The sequence below is a fragment of the Poecilia reticulata genome, chromosome 6 (genome assembly GCF_904066995.2).
Source record: "Poecilia reticulata chromosome 6, P_reticulata-male-v2, whole genome shotgun sequence".
Lineage (NCBI taxonomy): Eukaryota > Metazoa > Chordata > Actinopteri > Cyprinodontiformes > Poeciliidae > Poecilia > Poecilia reticulata.
In genome coordinates this window covers 10,594,328-10,608,759 of record NC_088835.1, presented here as the reverse complement: position 1 = coordinate 10,608,759, position 14,432 = coordinate 10,594,328, and the positions used below count along the sequence as shown (strand labels likewise).

Genomic DNA, 14,432 nt, shown 5'->3' with positions numbered 1-14,432 from the left:
CTGTATTTATTTTCAAATGATCATGCTTAATTCTTTTGACACCTCTCTGGCTCATAACAGTATTTCGGAAGATTTAAAAAAAAAAAAAATTGTTGCCTGCCGGCCCAGATTTTTACCTGCTGGGAAACTGCCATGTGCACAGCGAAGCTTGACACCCGCACATCAGGTTCATGACAGGAATCCGTTTATGCATTTGCAACGTGTCCATCCAGAGGAAAGAAAACATGCCCTTGAAGTCAGCCAGCCAGACTGAAGGTCAGAGCGAGATGATTTACCGCCTCGCTCCTTTGGGTTGCATAAAAAGCCCAGGACCAAACATTGTGGCAGGTGTCTCTCCAGGTACAAGCTGTCAAAAAAACAACAGAGGCCAGGACTGTAATGGGATCTATCTGTACCTCTGTCATTTTTTTATTTCTTTCCCCATACTAACAAGAAGCCGCGGATATTTTTAAGATACAGACAGATAACGGATGTTACCTTACAGGCATGTTTTTGTTACAAATATATATGAATATATATATATTTTCTATGACCAGAGGGATGAGTTTGTATAATCAGGCCATCTGTCACTCTGGCCAGCTCCGTGACACAGGCATCCATCTCATTCTTTCTCTCTAGTTGGCCAGGAAAAAGGGAAGTGAGGGAGGGGCAGGTCCGCTGGGACAATGGATGCTGCTCGCTCAGGGAAAAGTTACATTTGCAGTTGCACTTAGTGCTTCTGTCACAAAGAGGATTCCTTTTTATCTCGGTACGGACTCCTATTTCAGCCGTGAAATGTCAAGAAAAAGAAAAAAGAAAAAATGGAAACAGACCCTCTTTTAGACTGATGGTGCATTTATTTTAAGAGGGTTTTATTCAGTGATACCCGGAGAACCGTTAAACACGGAGGTTTACAGTGTCTTGCAGGAATAGTCGTAGCTCCTGAACCTTCTCAGAGTTTGAAATGTGTTGCTATAAAAATGCAAAGCTCAACATATCTTGCTGGGCAATTGCAGAAAATGTGAGCCAGTTACTGTGCAGAACCACCTGCCTCTGCAATTACAGCTGCAAGTCTTAGAGGCTCACATGTCTTCCCATCTTTCTTTGTCAAATTGCTCAAGCACAGGCACATTTAAATGGAAAAGGTCACTGACCATCAGTTTGAAACTTTTGCCATAGTTTCTAAATAAAACTAAGATTGGCCTTTGACTGGGACACTTTGACACACCTGTACTTGATGCTAAGGGTGCTTTAACGTCCGATAGTCCAGTAGACTCTGTCTGATTGGGGACCAATATTTGTTACATTTTCGGCTGATGCGGTTCGCTTTGACACTTCACCAACCAAACCCTTTCAGCAACTCGTTTACCCCCCCTCTCCTGTGGTGGTGCTGCGCCAAGAACCACTGAAGGAAACGACATGAAAAACTCTGAAGAAGACACTACATGCAACTTCTTTCTTCATAAAATGTAAATAAGCATGGAGAGGTGTCAGATTTTAGTGGTTGTAGGATATTGTCTGCACAGAGGCGCAGCTGGTAGAGCTGTTGCCTTGCAGCAAGAAGGTTCTGGGTTCAATTCCCGGCCCCGGTCTTTCTGCATGGAGTTTGCATGTTCTCCTTTTGCATGTGTGGGTTTTCTCCGGGTGCTCCGGTTTCCTCCCACAGTCCAAAAACATGACTGTCAGGTTAATTGGCCTCTCCAAATTGCCCCTAGGTGTGAGTGAGTGTGTGTGTGCATGGTTGTGTGTCCTGTGTGTCTCTGTGTTGCCCTGGGACAGACTGGCGACCTGTCCAGGTGACCCCGCCTCTCGCCCGGAACGTTAGCTGGAGATAGGCACCTGCACCTCCCGACCCCACTAAGGGACAAGGGCGTAAAGAAAATGGATGGATGGATATTGTCTTTTGTTTTGTTTTATTTTGCTGTAATGTAGCAAGATGCGAATACTTCTGCATGGTACTGTTCTTGAACACTTTCAAAGGCAAACAAACTCATTTATAATATTCTGATATGCATGTTTTGCATAATCCAATTGCATTGTCTGTCACAGACGGCACCACACAGCAAGAGCCAACTATTGAACGTAAAGTGACAAGGCACTAAGAGCAGAAGCAGCACCCGTGTAGCTCTCTTTGCAAAGACAGATGGCGCTGTTGTAAAGCAAGAGGACGCTTGCTCCACCACCAGGAGCAAGCGGGCTCATCTCTGCAATGTGCTCTCACCCACACCTCCCTCCACCTCCTGTTTCCCTCCCCTCTCTACCCCCCTCCGCCCGTCCTCGCTCTGCTCCAACAGATTGTCCGTCGAGGACTCGGACCCTGCCAAAAGCCATTAGCGCTCACATCTCTGTTCAAGACCGACACGTAAGAGCAGCGTCCACCCTCTGCCAGGACGCTGCCTGTGGAAAAAACTGGCTCTAAGCTGCAGCAGCATTAATGCAGCAGAGTGAGCTAAAAGGTGATGGAGGGAGGGAGGGAGAACAAGGGCTCCAGCTCTGATGATGCGGTGAAACTTAAGTCTTTTGATCTGCGTCCAAACCCTATTTGCATCCCTCTCCTCTCTTGTCCAGCCGGCTTCTGCCGCACCCCAAGGCGAAACCATTGTAGTTTTTGTCACAGCCCAAAGAAAAAGTATAATATCCCCCTTTGTTGCTGCAGCAGTGCCTCTTTGGGAATTAGTGCTGCTTGAGCTCATTGATCTATCTATTGTGGAGTATTTACTTATCTTAGCCACCAATGGTTGGTATTTTGGCGTGAGATTCAAGTTCTGACATCAATCTGTGATGCCGCACTGCAAGGAGGATGATGTCCCGGTGGCTACACACACATTCCCCCCAACACACACATACTGTTCCTGTTTTGCACTTTCTCCAAGTTGCAGGAGTATGTTTGTGTGTGGGTGGCAAGGTAGAATAGTTTGGATTGGGTTTGTGTCTGTAACCCCTCTGTCTCCCAGGCCTGATGCCTTCTACCCAGCGGCCACCCTGCGCTCATTAATATGCTTTCATTTTCTCTGACCTTTCATTTGGACTTGAGCTTGATTTAATTAAACCCAGAAATACATGCACAAGGAAACGGAGATAAACCGCGCCGGCACCGGGGCAGCAAACAATCACCGATAAGAGATTGTGTATCTTTTTGGATGACAAGTATTTATTCCTGCTTAGCGATGTAAAAAGGATTCATCAGGCGCTGTTATCGCTCAACACAAAGAGATTTTCAGCCTGTGTAATTATACACACACGTAGGGCCAATATTTGCACAGCCACTTCTAGGTCAACACCAACTACCTGCTCCTTGGCTTATGTCGTAGCGGATTGCGGGGGCGGAAAAGACGTCCGATCTCGGTGACGGGGCCTGGGAACTGTAATCCGCACTTGTTACCAAATCCTCACATCTGGACTATTTGCATTTTAATGCAACTGTCAGATTAGTAGGGCGCTGTTTGTGTGAAACCGCAGGAGTGTGACCGCCCAGGGAGTTCGACGGGGCTTCATGAATGTTCCGTCACACCGCTCGATCCCATTCCGCCGCCTTACAGCACCATTGCCAGCCAAAATCAGCCCCTAATTAGGTGGTGTTATTTAATTAAGGTGGCCCTGTGTGTGGTGCATACATTAATCAAGGCTAATTTGGAGGAAAGGAGGACATAAAGTGTGTGAACGTAGAAGGAGAGAGGGGAGCTGGGAAGTTTGAGTGGATCTAATGAAGACTTGGGAGCAGGGCACAGACGATTGAAGTGATGTTCTGTTGAAATGTTACGAACAATTAATTTCTTGTCTGCAGAGATGACTCTGTCGTAGGTTGAAAGCATATATCCAGCTCATGTGACGAGACGGAACATGACATCGCGTGATCAGGAACAGGACAAGATTTTATCAATATCTTGAAACAAACTAGGAATCCCAATAAACAATTCACCAGTCATGAACTCTGTTCAAAGAAACGGCAGAAACAGACTTGAAATTATTTGTAAAAGTTTATTTAAATACAATAAAATGAAGCCGTTACACCAAAAGAAACTTTAAAAAGTCAGACTGCAGTTTGCAAAAGCACGCAGGGACTAACACCACCGTGTCATTTGGAGGACAAACCGGAATGATTGTAAGCCTGGGGACACCATCCCAACTGTGAAGTACGGGGGTGGCTGCATGATGTCGTGGGGTTATACTGCTGCAGGAGGAAATGGTGCACATCATAAAGTAGGTGGTTTCATGAGAAAAGAACATTTTGTGAACATATTGAAGGAAGATGTAGAAAGTTAAAGCTTGGGGGTTGATGGGTGTTACAAATGGACGATGACCATAAACCAGAGGAGTTAAATGCTTTATGCAGAAAGACAATTGGTGTTAGCTGCCTTTTACCTTTATTTTCTGCTTTAAATAATAATTAACTTCTCTGCAAACAGCCACCCAGTACAAATGTGACGACATTTGAAAGGTCCTTAAAGGGTCCATCAGATAAACCGCCACAATGTTTTTGAGAGAGTTGTTTACAACAGTAGAAATGCACTTTGGTCTTGGCCCCTCTCAGGTTAGCAATTAGCTTTAGCCTTCAAGTCCTACTAGTGTTAGCAACTTTTACTATTTTTTCAAAAAGCACCTAACAACAAATTATGTAACTTTTTCTGTTTCATTGAATTCAAATTCAAAAATACCTTATTAATATCAAAGGGAAATTAAATTGAAAACTGACCTGTGAGCATATAGGCGTTTTTTTTGTTTTTCTTACTACGTTTCTCAACAAGCAGGTGTGGCATTTGGCTCCTCCCCCATCCCAAAGCACTCAAAGGTAGACCATTTTTCTCACAGCAGTCCCTCCTAGCTGCAGTCCAAGCAGTCGGTCACTTTTCCACTGGCTATTGTTGTTGTGCTTCTGGACTTCTAAGTGGACCACAAGGTTGTGAAACCAAAAAAAAAAAAAAAAATTTAAACCCCAGGAAGGACAGCCTAAAAGCTGCTTTCTCTTCTCAGAAGTTGGCAATACTCAGTCCAACTAATCTGTATTTATACGAAACAAGGCTTCTGTTTAGTGGTTATAACCTTTTAACAGAACCTTACTTCAGACATCCCAAATTATACCTAAAGCTGTTTGATTCTTATTCTTGCGATTAATTTCCGCAACGCAGATCTGTCGGCGCAGGAGGGAAGAGCTGTAAGCTAAACGATGGATTGTGGGCTGCAGAGAGTGGAAGCGTTTAATGAGGAGCAGAGAGTGTTGGATGTGGCATTTTGACTGCAGTGCTCGCCTGAGCGGGATTAGACCCCACTGTATAAGTGTATTTGTCTTTGTTTGGATGATCCTTTGTGCTGCATGTGTGCTGGTCCCTCCTCGTCTGTCTGTTTGCTTGTCTGGCGCTAAGCTGGGCTAATGCTGTGGACAAAGGGCTAAATAAATAGCATGTTGCGGTATTCACATGCCTCCTGTTGCACTGCTCCCTACACAAGGGACGTGCTTCGAACAGTGAGTTCTGTGAGCTGCCCTTTATTTTTATTTTTATTTTTGTGTGTGTGTGTGTGTGAAATGGGTGAATAACACGCCTTTAGCTAAGAATCGTGGCAGATTTGTGTTATTTTTGCTGTGCTGCTTTTATCTCGTCGTAAACAAGCTGTCATATTGGTTAGAATCTTTGCTTGGATCCGTTTTTGTGTACTTTCTTTCACCATCTTACAAATGCTGAACCACTTTAAGCTCTAAGGTCCACAGTGGCTTTGTATGTTGTTGTTTTTTTTTAAATTTTATGTTAGTTTCACCATATGTTCAAAAAAAAGAAAACATTAATTCTGTAGGTGAATGGTGTCTGTTCAGTATGTTTTTTTTTATGTTTGTGTTTATGCAACAAGCTCAAGGGCCTACTGAGCAACAATCACATCACAGAGCTGGCTGGCTTGTCGTTCTTTTTTTCTTTTTTTTTCCTTCTTTTTAATAAATTGCTGTCTCGAATGCTGCTGCTGGACAGATGGCTGCGAGCTGCAGTCCTCTACCGCTTCCACATCTTCTCCCAGGATGAAAACTGTCTGTTTTCTCCAGTTCTAAAATCCACACTCGCGCTCTGCGTCTTGTTCGTGTTAGATATAAATCATCGGCGCTACAAGCATCACAAATGCCCCCTCGCTCGCTCGCTCGCTCGCTTCGTAATCGTTCGCATGGGCTGCGATATTGATGGTCTGTCCTGACCTTTTGCAGGGCGGTTCTATTAATTAAAAAAATTAAATAAACAAGACAATCATAGCCCGACAATAAAAATAAATCACCAGTTGCGCCCTCAATTGAGTTTTTTTTTTATTTTTTATTTCCGTCTCGTACCAATACGAAAATTGAAATTGCGGGTTGCAAACCCACAGTACGTCTTTAGCACAGCTCGCGCCCACGCGTTCTCTCTACGCTCACGTCCTGCTTTCTTTTCTTTTTTTTCTTCCACACTCCTACACATCCACGTTACGTTCAGTGTGGGAAAATGACTCATTACTGTGGCCTCCGCGTTTGATGAGGGATTAGTCGAAAGTCTTCCACTTAAAGAAGTCATTTGCTCTTCAATGGAGGAGACTTGAGTGAAATGTGAAGCAGGGACGTATGGGCTTTTTCTCTTGGTTTTCCTGGTTTGTCCTGGGATGGAAATGATCAACATCAGTGACTACAGCTTACTCCATAGCTTGATTTATAAAAGAAAGTTGCCTTTACGCAATTAACTGTACAACCTTGGCAGCAGAGGGAAAAAAAATGCAAGTATTACATTCATGTTTTTGAAATTAATGTATTTTAAAGTGGCAAGCGTAAAATTGACGTTTCGAGCTTTACCTCATCAAAAGTTTACCTGCAGTGTTGCTTTGGTTCTTTCGTGCATGTTTCATTTATTGCTTAGTCTCCCACGGCAAAACTCCTCACAGAGCAGCCCTCTCCCATGACACGCCCACTCTGCTCCTTCAGACTAGCCAGCAGCAATTGGCAAACACCTCGTTAGTTCGTTATACAAGCTACATCTCAGTGAAACGCTGGTTGAAAAAAAAAAAAAAAGTTAAAGGGTTAATAGAGGAGCGCTGTTCTGATGATTTCCTGAAGGCGGAGTTTCAGACAGAGTACGTTTCTAAGGAGACGTCATCCCAATTTCAAGGCATTAAATTGCAAAAATCTAATTTCTTTTAAGTCGTATTTGATAGACACAGCACTTTTATAACAACTGAAGGTAACATCCTTACTTGATAGTGCTATGAAATGGCACTATGTGCCTAGAAAATGCACAATACTGCCCCTTTAAACCATGCGACAAGTGGTGCAGAGAATACCTCTGAACAACGGTTTTATATGTTGGAGAATATTGCAAATGATCTTCAATCTATTTATGTGACTGGATAATCAGCCACTGGCATCTTTTGTAAGTAATATATACTTAGATCTCCAGCCGGTCTTGGTTCTTGACACTTCAAAAAGCCATACAGCTGCTGACCATGCTGGACTTCCTGGCAACAGAGATGTTTAGGAGGGAGCTGGTAAACTGGTTGGGACTCTGCCAGTCAAGCCTGAGCAGAGCCATGCCAGCTGGATGGGATGCATCCATCCATATGCAGATCAAGTACATCACATTCCCGTACACTGCAGTTGAGCGCAGTGATATTAGAGCAAAACTTGCAGGGAGAGTTGTTTATTTTCTAACGGTGCGATCACCTGCACACTCATATTGCTTTTAAGGCCCCATGGGTGAATGTGCTACAGTGAAAAGCCCCTTAATATAAAAAAACAATCTATGTATTTTTTTTCCTATTTAAAATAAAGTGACCAGTAGACCAGTTTAGTCATATGCTGGTTAAATTACAATTTTACCGATTGCAGTTTTCTGTCTAATCACTGATTTTTCTAAAGGCTGACCTGCTGATTTAAGATTTTGACTGATACAGATTCAACAGTGGGATGACAACGCATTGCTAACAACGCATGTTCAGTCGTAACCGGCCAGTCAGCCACTTCTCACTTCTGAGCAGATCAGAAGTGAACTGTAGCTTCGCTACGGCAGATTTATCTGATGTAGCTGATTTATCGGCCAACCGATTTATCGGTGCACACTTGATCTCCGCTGTTTTTTGTAGGAAATCTATGTTTTTGTTCACAAAATTCCTATGTTCCTATGCAAGATGTATTGCTTGCAAACCATATTTAAAGTTTTTTTTTTTTTTTGGAGGAAATGATATCTTAGGAGATGAAGCAGTCACTCCAACAACCGGATAGTTGGTTTTATTACCACTGGAGGAAAAGCTAAGATTGGTTGTTGTAACAAAAGCCTGGAAAGTCTGAAAGGAACTGGAGAAATACAGTTCATTTGCAGAACTAACATTTTAAATAATGTTTCAGAATCGATGTTTGAAAGGACTTTGTAAGGTGGTTCTTAAGGTTGCCTTAGCAGGGATGCTTTCTTTGTGAAGTCTAATAATAAAGTTGCTACAGTATTTCTGAAACTCACAGCATCACACCAGAGAAATTACAGGTTTGAGTGAATAACAGAGCTGGACAATAAGCAGTGCTGAATTGGAATTGCCATCATAATATTGCATAGAAAATTGCAACCACAAAGGAGAGCTTGGAGTGAAATATTAGGTAAGTTAAAATGTTTAAGGTGTTTGGCAATATTGTGTTCGGCCGACTGAATGGACTTTTATTGCTCTGTATATTCACGCCTGATATCTAGCGCAGCCATACAAACTTTAGAGCATAAATCTGAAAAAATACAGATACTCTGTAGATTTTCAGTGTATAGATATGATATATGTAACTTATTTAGGGTTACTTAAGTGTTTAACTTACAATAAAATCACGATGATCTCAACTGTTCACCTGTAGGCCAGGGTACATTAGCAGCGATCACTTTGGTTTCTGTTCCTTTTAGCGTGCGTTACGGTTTCTCCTCCTCATCTGACCACGCACCTGCTAAAGTCACAGGAAATAATCACACACCTTCATAAAATATTGTTAGTATTTCTGAACCCTTTTTTTGAGTTTTTACCACACCAAAAACTGCTTAGGGTTCTTCACAAACTCTGAACGTGTATTTAAAGTGTTCTGTCACCAAAATCCTAGGTTTGGCAACAACTTTTAGATACCATAGCAACATTAATACAGATAACATTCGACTGTCAGTATTATCATTAAGCTCATTATCATTCATTCAGCTTTTTTTGTTTGTCTTTTTACTTGTTCTACTTAGATTTTAAACCATCCCGTTTCCTCTAATCTAACTTTATAAATTCAGCATCCTCTAGCAGCCTCCACCTTCCCCTTTTGCTGTTTTCTCCTCTGGTGGTGTCTGTTTTCACATGGTGTTGTCCACGGCACAAGTGACGTCATGTTAAAAGCTCTATACAAAGTTTTTTTTTTTTTTTTTTTTAAAGCAAGAATTAATTGCCTTTGTGGGATTTTGCCATAGATATGAGCATCTGTACAAGCAAACTGTAGTTGGGCAGAGAGATTAGAAGCTGCTGTCAAGAGCAAGAAAGTTGAAAATGCATTGCAGGTCCAGAATGCTGGGAGCTAGAAGACAACACAGGAGCAGAAATGTACAGGAAAAAAAACACCTACAAAAGTAGATTTGGCCAATTTTCAGCCTGACTGGCCAATCTGAGGCATTCCATCTTTTTTTTCAGTCAGTAAATACCTAAGTGCTAACAAGCATGAACACTCAAACGGAGCTTTTCAGTGTCGATGAAGTGCTTAAAAGACGAACTCAAAGGAAGCACAAAAGGTGTAAAAAGCTTTTTAAGACGACACTGTACTTTCTGTGGATCGATAAATATTGAGCACTTGCGTCACGGAGGCCGAAAACCCTTGAAACCTTTGAACTCTGGTTATTGTAGTTTTCAAATCGTAATTTGCGGAAGCCGGTGTCAACTTGAATCCAAAACTAAAAATCCAAGCTAAACTCTGGACGTTGGGAATCGATGCATTTCACATGTAAATGAAGATAATAAAGAGACTTTTGATGACGTGCGCATGCTGCCGGGTTCGATATAATCAGGTAAACAAATGGACTTGAGAAATAACCACGAAATAATCAAGGAGAGGATTGATTTTGAGTGCAAGCTGGCGGACTGGCTGGGAAAAACGGGGAGCAGGTGGTGAAATGGGAAAGTGGAAAAACAAGGGTACCTGAGGACATGCAGTTTCTGACGAGGGCTACAGTAAGAAGGCGAGAAGCGAGACACCCGCTGAATAACTAAGAGATGAACTAAGAGAAACATTGCAAACCTGGAGAACAGAACTCATTGCACCAGAACACAGAGCGACCTTCGGGGTAAGTGGAAAAACCGTAGCCCCCAGAACCTGTCCGACTCGGACTGAGATGGGTACGCCGCACCACAGACTTTAGAAATACTTTCAGCATGTCTCCCAAACTGTACCTTTCACACCAATGCATACATTATGCAAGAAAAGGTAACAACTTGTTCATGAAACGTTTCCTTTGCCTCTCCACCTCATACCGGTTTCAGCCCGCGGTTCAAAATAAAAGCATGACACAAATAGCCGGGGAATCTGCAGGATGCCTTCTCCGAGTGCACAACGTGTCAAACCTTGAAGTAGATGTGCTACAGCACCATAATACCACACCGGGGTCAGCTAGGGCTGAGGCTGCAGCTCACACCGGCTCGCTAGAGTTGGACAAGAACAGATTTTGGTTAAAAAAAATTAAAAATTCACTGGTCTGATGTAGGGATTCACAGATGCGAAAATTTGGGCTGATATCCAAAATTAATATCGCTGTTATGAAACCGTAATGTTCACTGATATTTACGTTTATGTATGTATTTCACTACCCTTCCAATACCTTGTAGAAATAAAACGACCACATGCTCCTCTGCTTCAGTCAAACTCCCCATAATCCTGCGCTGCATCACGATCGCGGGTGGATCGACACTAATGCGCTGAGAACGACGCTTCGGTTTCAGATTCCATCTTGAGATTTTATTTCACTTTTGTGTTGTAGTTTTTAAGCTCTACCTAAGTAAACAACAAACGGACACAAAGCATGTAATTAATGTATTTTGTAGATATCCGCAAACCTTCTCCAAATTCTGTCCGAAGTTTCGACAAAGCAATTCAAAGGAAAAAAAAAGGATTGAAGTGATGCTAAAGATGCCTTCCAACCTCAAAACATCCAAATGCTATTGGCGTCAGGAAAAAAGCGATTCAGCAACTTGGAAGCAAACCTCTTGGTGGAATTAATTCATCTGAAGGCTTTGCATCCTTTGTGAAATTCTCTATATGGCAAAAAAAAAAAAAAAAAAGTATGTCGTGAATGCTGCATAGAGGTTTTTAAACTTACGACGAGCAGCGGAAAAGGAAGCGCTTGATATAATGTTGTATATAAAACCGCCTGGAGGAAATTTAGGAGTGATGTACTTAATCAGCAGTAGTTCTAATAACTTATTTGGTCGATTCTGGGGTGGGAAATGGAGCTATCGGCCTTTAAGCCATCTTTAGAGATGGCAAAGCGATATTAAAAAGGGTCTTTATTGGCGGCTTTATGTTTCCTGGTAACCACTGTTGTAAAATTCTTGCAGTGTTGGGTACCGTGGTGCACAGGAAAGAGACGGGCAGTGCATTTCAATGTGGAGCCAGCCAAGGTCGCAATTTAATGTTCTGAATGAGTTCAGCTTTTTACAGGGCAGAGGAGGTCACTCAGTCGCTACAGTCACTAAATCACTGCCAGTCTCTGACAGAGAAAACAGGTTTATAAAGGCTGGGATGCCACATATGCCCAAAGAGATGGTGGGGGGGAAAAAAAATAAATAAATCTATAAATATATATTTATATAATAAGGCAATTTTATGACTCAGAGCGTTGAAAGCTCTCTTAGCATTAAACTTTAAATCCTTTATCTTCAACAAAATTGAGTAGATTAAACTGAACAAAAGGAGAGGAAAAAGGATTTTGCAGATTTTAATAATGTAATGTTAAATCAATTTCATTTAATTTGAAAAAAAATCGTGTAAGGGGTAAGACCGTTATTTCTCAAATTATTTTGTGTTCAATTGTTTATATTTTATGAATATATGAAAACAAAGCAAATCAAGAAGTACATCTTTTTTTTAAACTTTCTGAGATGAATTAATCACATCACAGTCTAAAGCTGTGTCTTTTCCAACTAAGCTAATCTGAAATGCAGTGAACCTCTTTTTTTTTTTTTTTTTTTTTTTTTGATATTCTAACAAAATCAAAACGCTTCAGTTCTAATCCGACGGGGGTCACTTTCTAAACTCCATGACTCCGTGTCCTCTCGCATCCTGTCAGTCCTCACTTTTATGACAGAACGGGACGAGACACAAAGGCATCGAGCGTCCTTGAACATAATGTCCGAACAAGTGTGGGAGACCTGATAAAATTCCTCCGAGGGGTCGGAGCCGCCCGACTCGGCCGCGCGGGCCCCCGCATGGCAACCGACTCCGAGATTAGGCCACGGGAACCATTTAGAGTTGATTATTCATGGTGCTACTGGACTGATGTTTCATGACACCGAAATCTCTCATTAGGTCATCCAGCTCTAAAGGCCATTAAATTTTCAGTCGGCATGAATAACTCAGAAGTGCTCTGTCTCTGATCATGCGGTACGAAGAAACCCCCGCACCCCCCAAACTCATCAGAGGTGCTCTGAAAAGCAGAGGGGGGGGGGAACGATATTAAAACCCTCTCTGACTGTTGGAGTAACATTTGGTCAATTAAATATGCGAGAAGGGCAGCAGGGTAGTTTTTTTTAAGATTTAAAGGCCCTTGCGTGTGGCGCCAGACAGCATTTTCAGAAGTATCGATTAGAATTTTGCTGCGGGTAAATGACTCCCAACGGGATCTCCTTGGAAACTGGAGCAGAGCCAACCCACTGTGTGTCTAACCGACTTAATGCAGATATAAATCGCCATTCCAATCAAGGCCGTTTTTATTTGCTGGCTTAACCGAGGCTATGCGTCACCTGCAGGGCTGCACAGTTTGGTCGATAAGATCCTGTCAAATACGCTTAGACGTATGCTGCGGAAATGACACTTGATTTATGTTTTCGGAAAAGATTTCTTCCCTCCCAGCCCCCCACCCCCATGTTTGAGGTGAATTGAAGGGATGTTTTGAGTATTGGATGATGATATACTCAAAACAGTTCAGATCATGACACGGTGTCACGATTTGAAAATGCATGAGCCTCAACTAAATACCTAATGGATTTAGTGCCTTGTTATGAATGAACATTTTCTAGTGCAGTCAATTTCCTTCACAAGTCGCCCAACTGAAAAACAAGACTTAATTTTTTTTTTCCTTTTTCCACTTTGTTGGTTGATTAAATTTTGCACATCACTATTTTTTAATACTCCTCTTCCAGAAAAAATGTTCCACGAGGAGAAAGGAAACAAAACAAAACTTGAATTTCAATCTTTTTTTTTTGTTTTTTTGTTACTTTTATGTGACATTTGAAGTTGAGAGAAAATTCAAATTCTATCCGACTTTTTTTTCTCCTTGCCTTTCAATGAATTCCACAGGTCGGGTTTGAGAGACAAGGAGCAAAGAAAATCATTACAGGCTAATTTGCAGTTCAATCATGAGACCAACATTTTGACCTACATTTAAAACCTTTTATGTAGCGGAAAGCAAACATAATGTAAAACACAGTAGTGACGGCGTCATGCTGTGGTAAGCTTGTTCAGCTAAATTGTACCTCACAACCCCACACTTCTTTGTTTTGGTCCATCACTTAAAAAAAAAAAAAGTGTTCACTTTTTCCTACTCTTCCTACTCAGTAGTGGTAAGCTAATTATTTTGGAAATTCATACTCATGTTTTCTCTCTTCTACTGATTGCTTGTTTTCTTGTTTTTAAAAACTTGTTTAAAATAAATAAAATCCCCCCAAAAAACAATAAATCACATTAATATGATACATTTGTCATAATGTGACAAACGTCAACAGGTTTGTCAGTGTATGCCGTGTGAGATAAAACAAGGTTTATACTTACTAAGGAGATTTTCTCCACATTTCAGGTGAGAACAGCCGTGCATCATCAGCTTGCCAGAATTGGTTATAATAACTATTCTGTCAGTGCCACTTGCATAATGCACTACTGGCAATTAATAATAATAAAAACTTAATTCATTCTGCTCCATCAGTGAATATATATATATATATATATATATATATATATATATATATATATATGTATATAGTCTCCACTGTGTTCAAGCAGCCGAGTAAGAAAACAACAAACCAGGAAAGAACCATCGTGTGGAAGCGTAAGTTCTGGAAATAAGCTCTGATCGTAGCCAAGATTTTCCCAAAGCTTCGAGTGCAATGAGGAATCATTTCAGTGTTCGCTCGCGGCCACAAAATGACCTCGAAAAACAAAGATGAATGGAACCATTGACTTCAAATATGACCTCTTGAAAGCACGGCCCGAGCTTCCATCCATCGTCATCTATTATATTCACGAGGGTGACCTG

General features: G+C 41.6%; 1 protein-coding gene across 6 annotated transcripts in view; it reads left to right on the top strand.

Moving 5' to 3' along the window:
• tmem117 (transmembrane protein 117) overlaps positions 1 to 14,432 on the top strand; it is a 51,775-nt gene that overhangs the window by 21,253 nt on the left and 16,090 nt on the right. The gene's annotated exons all lie outside the window — the stretch shown is intronic.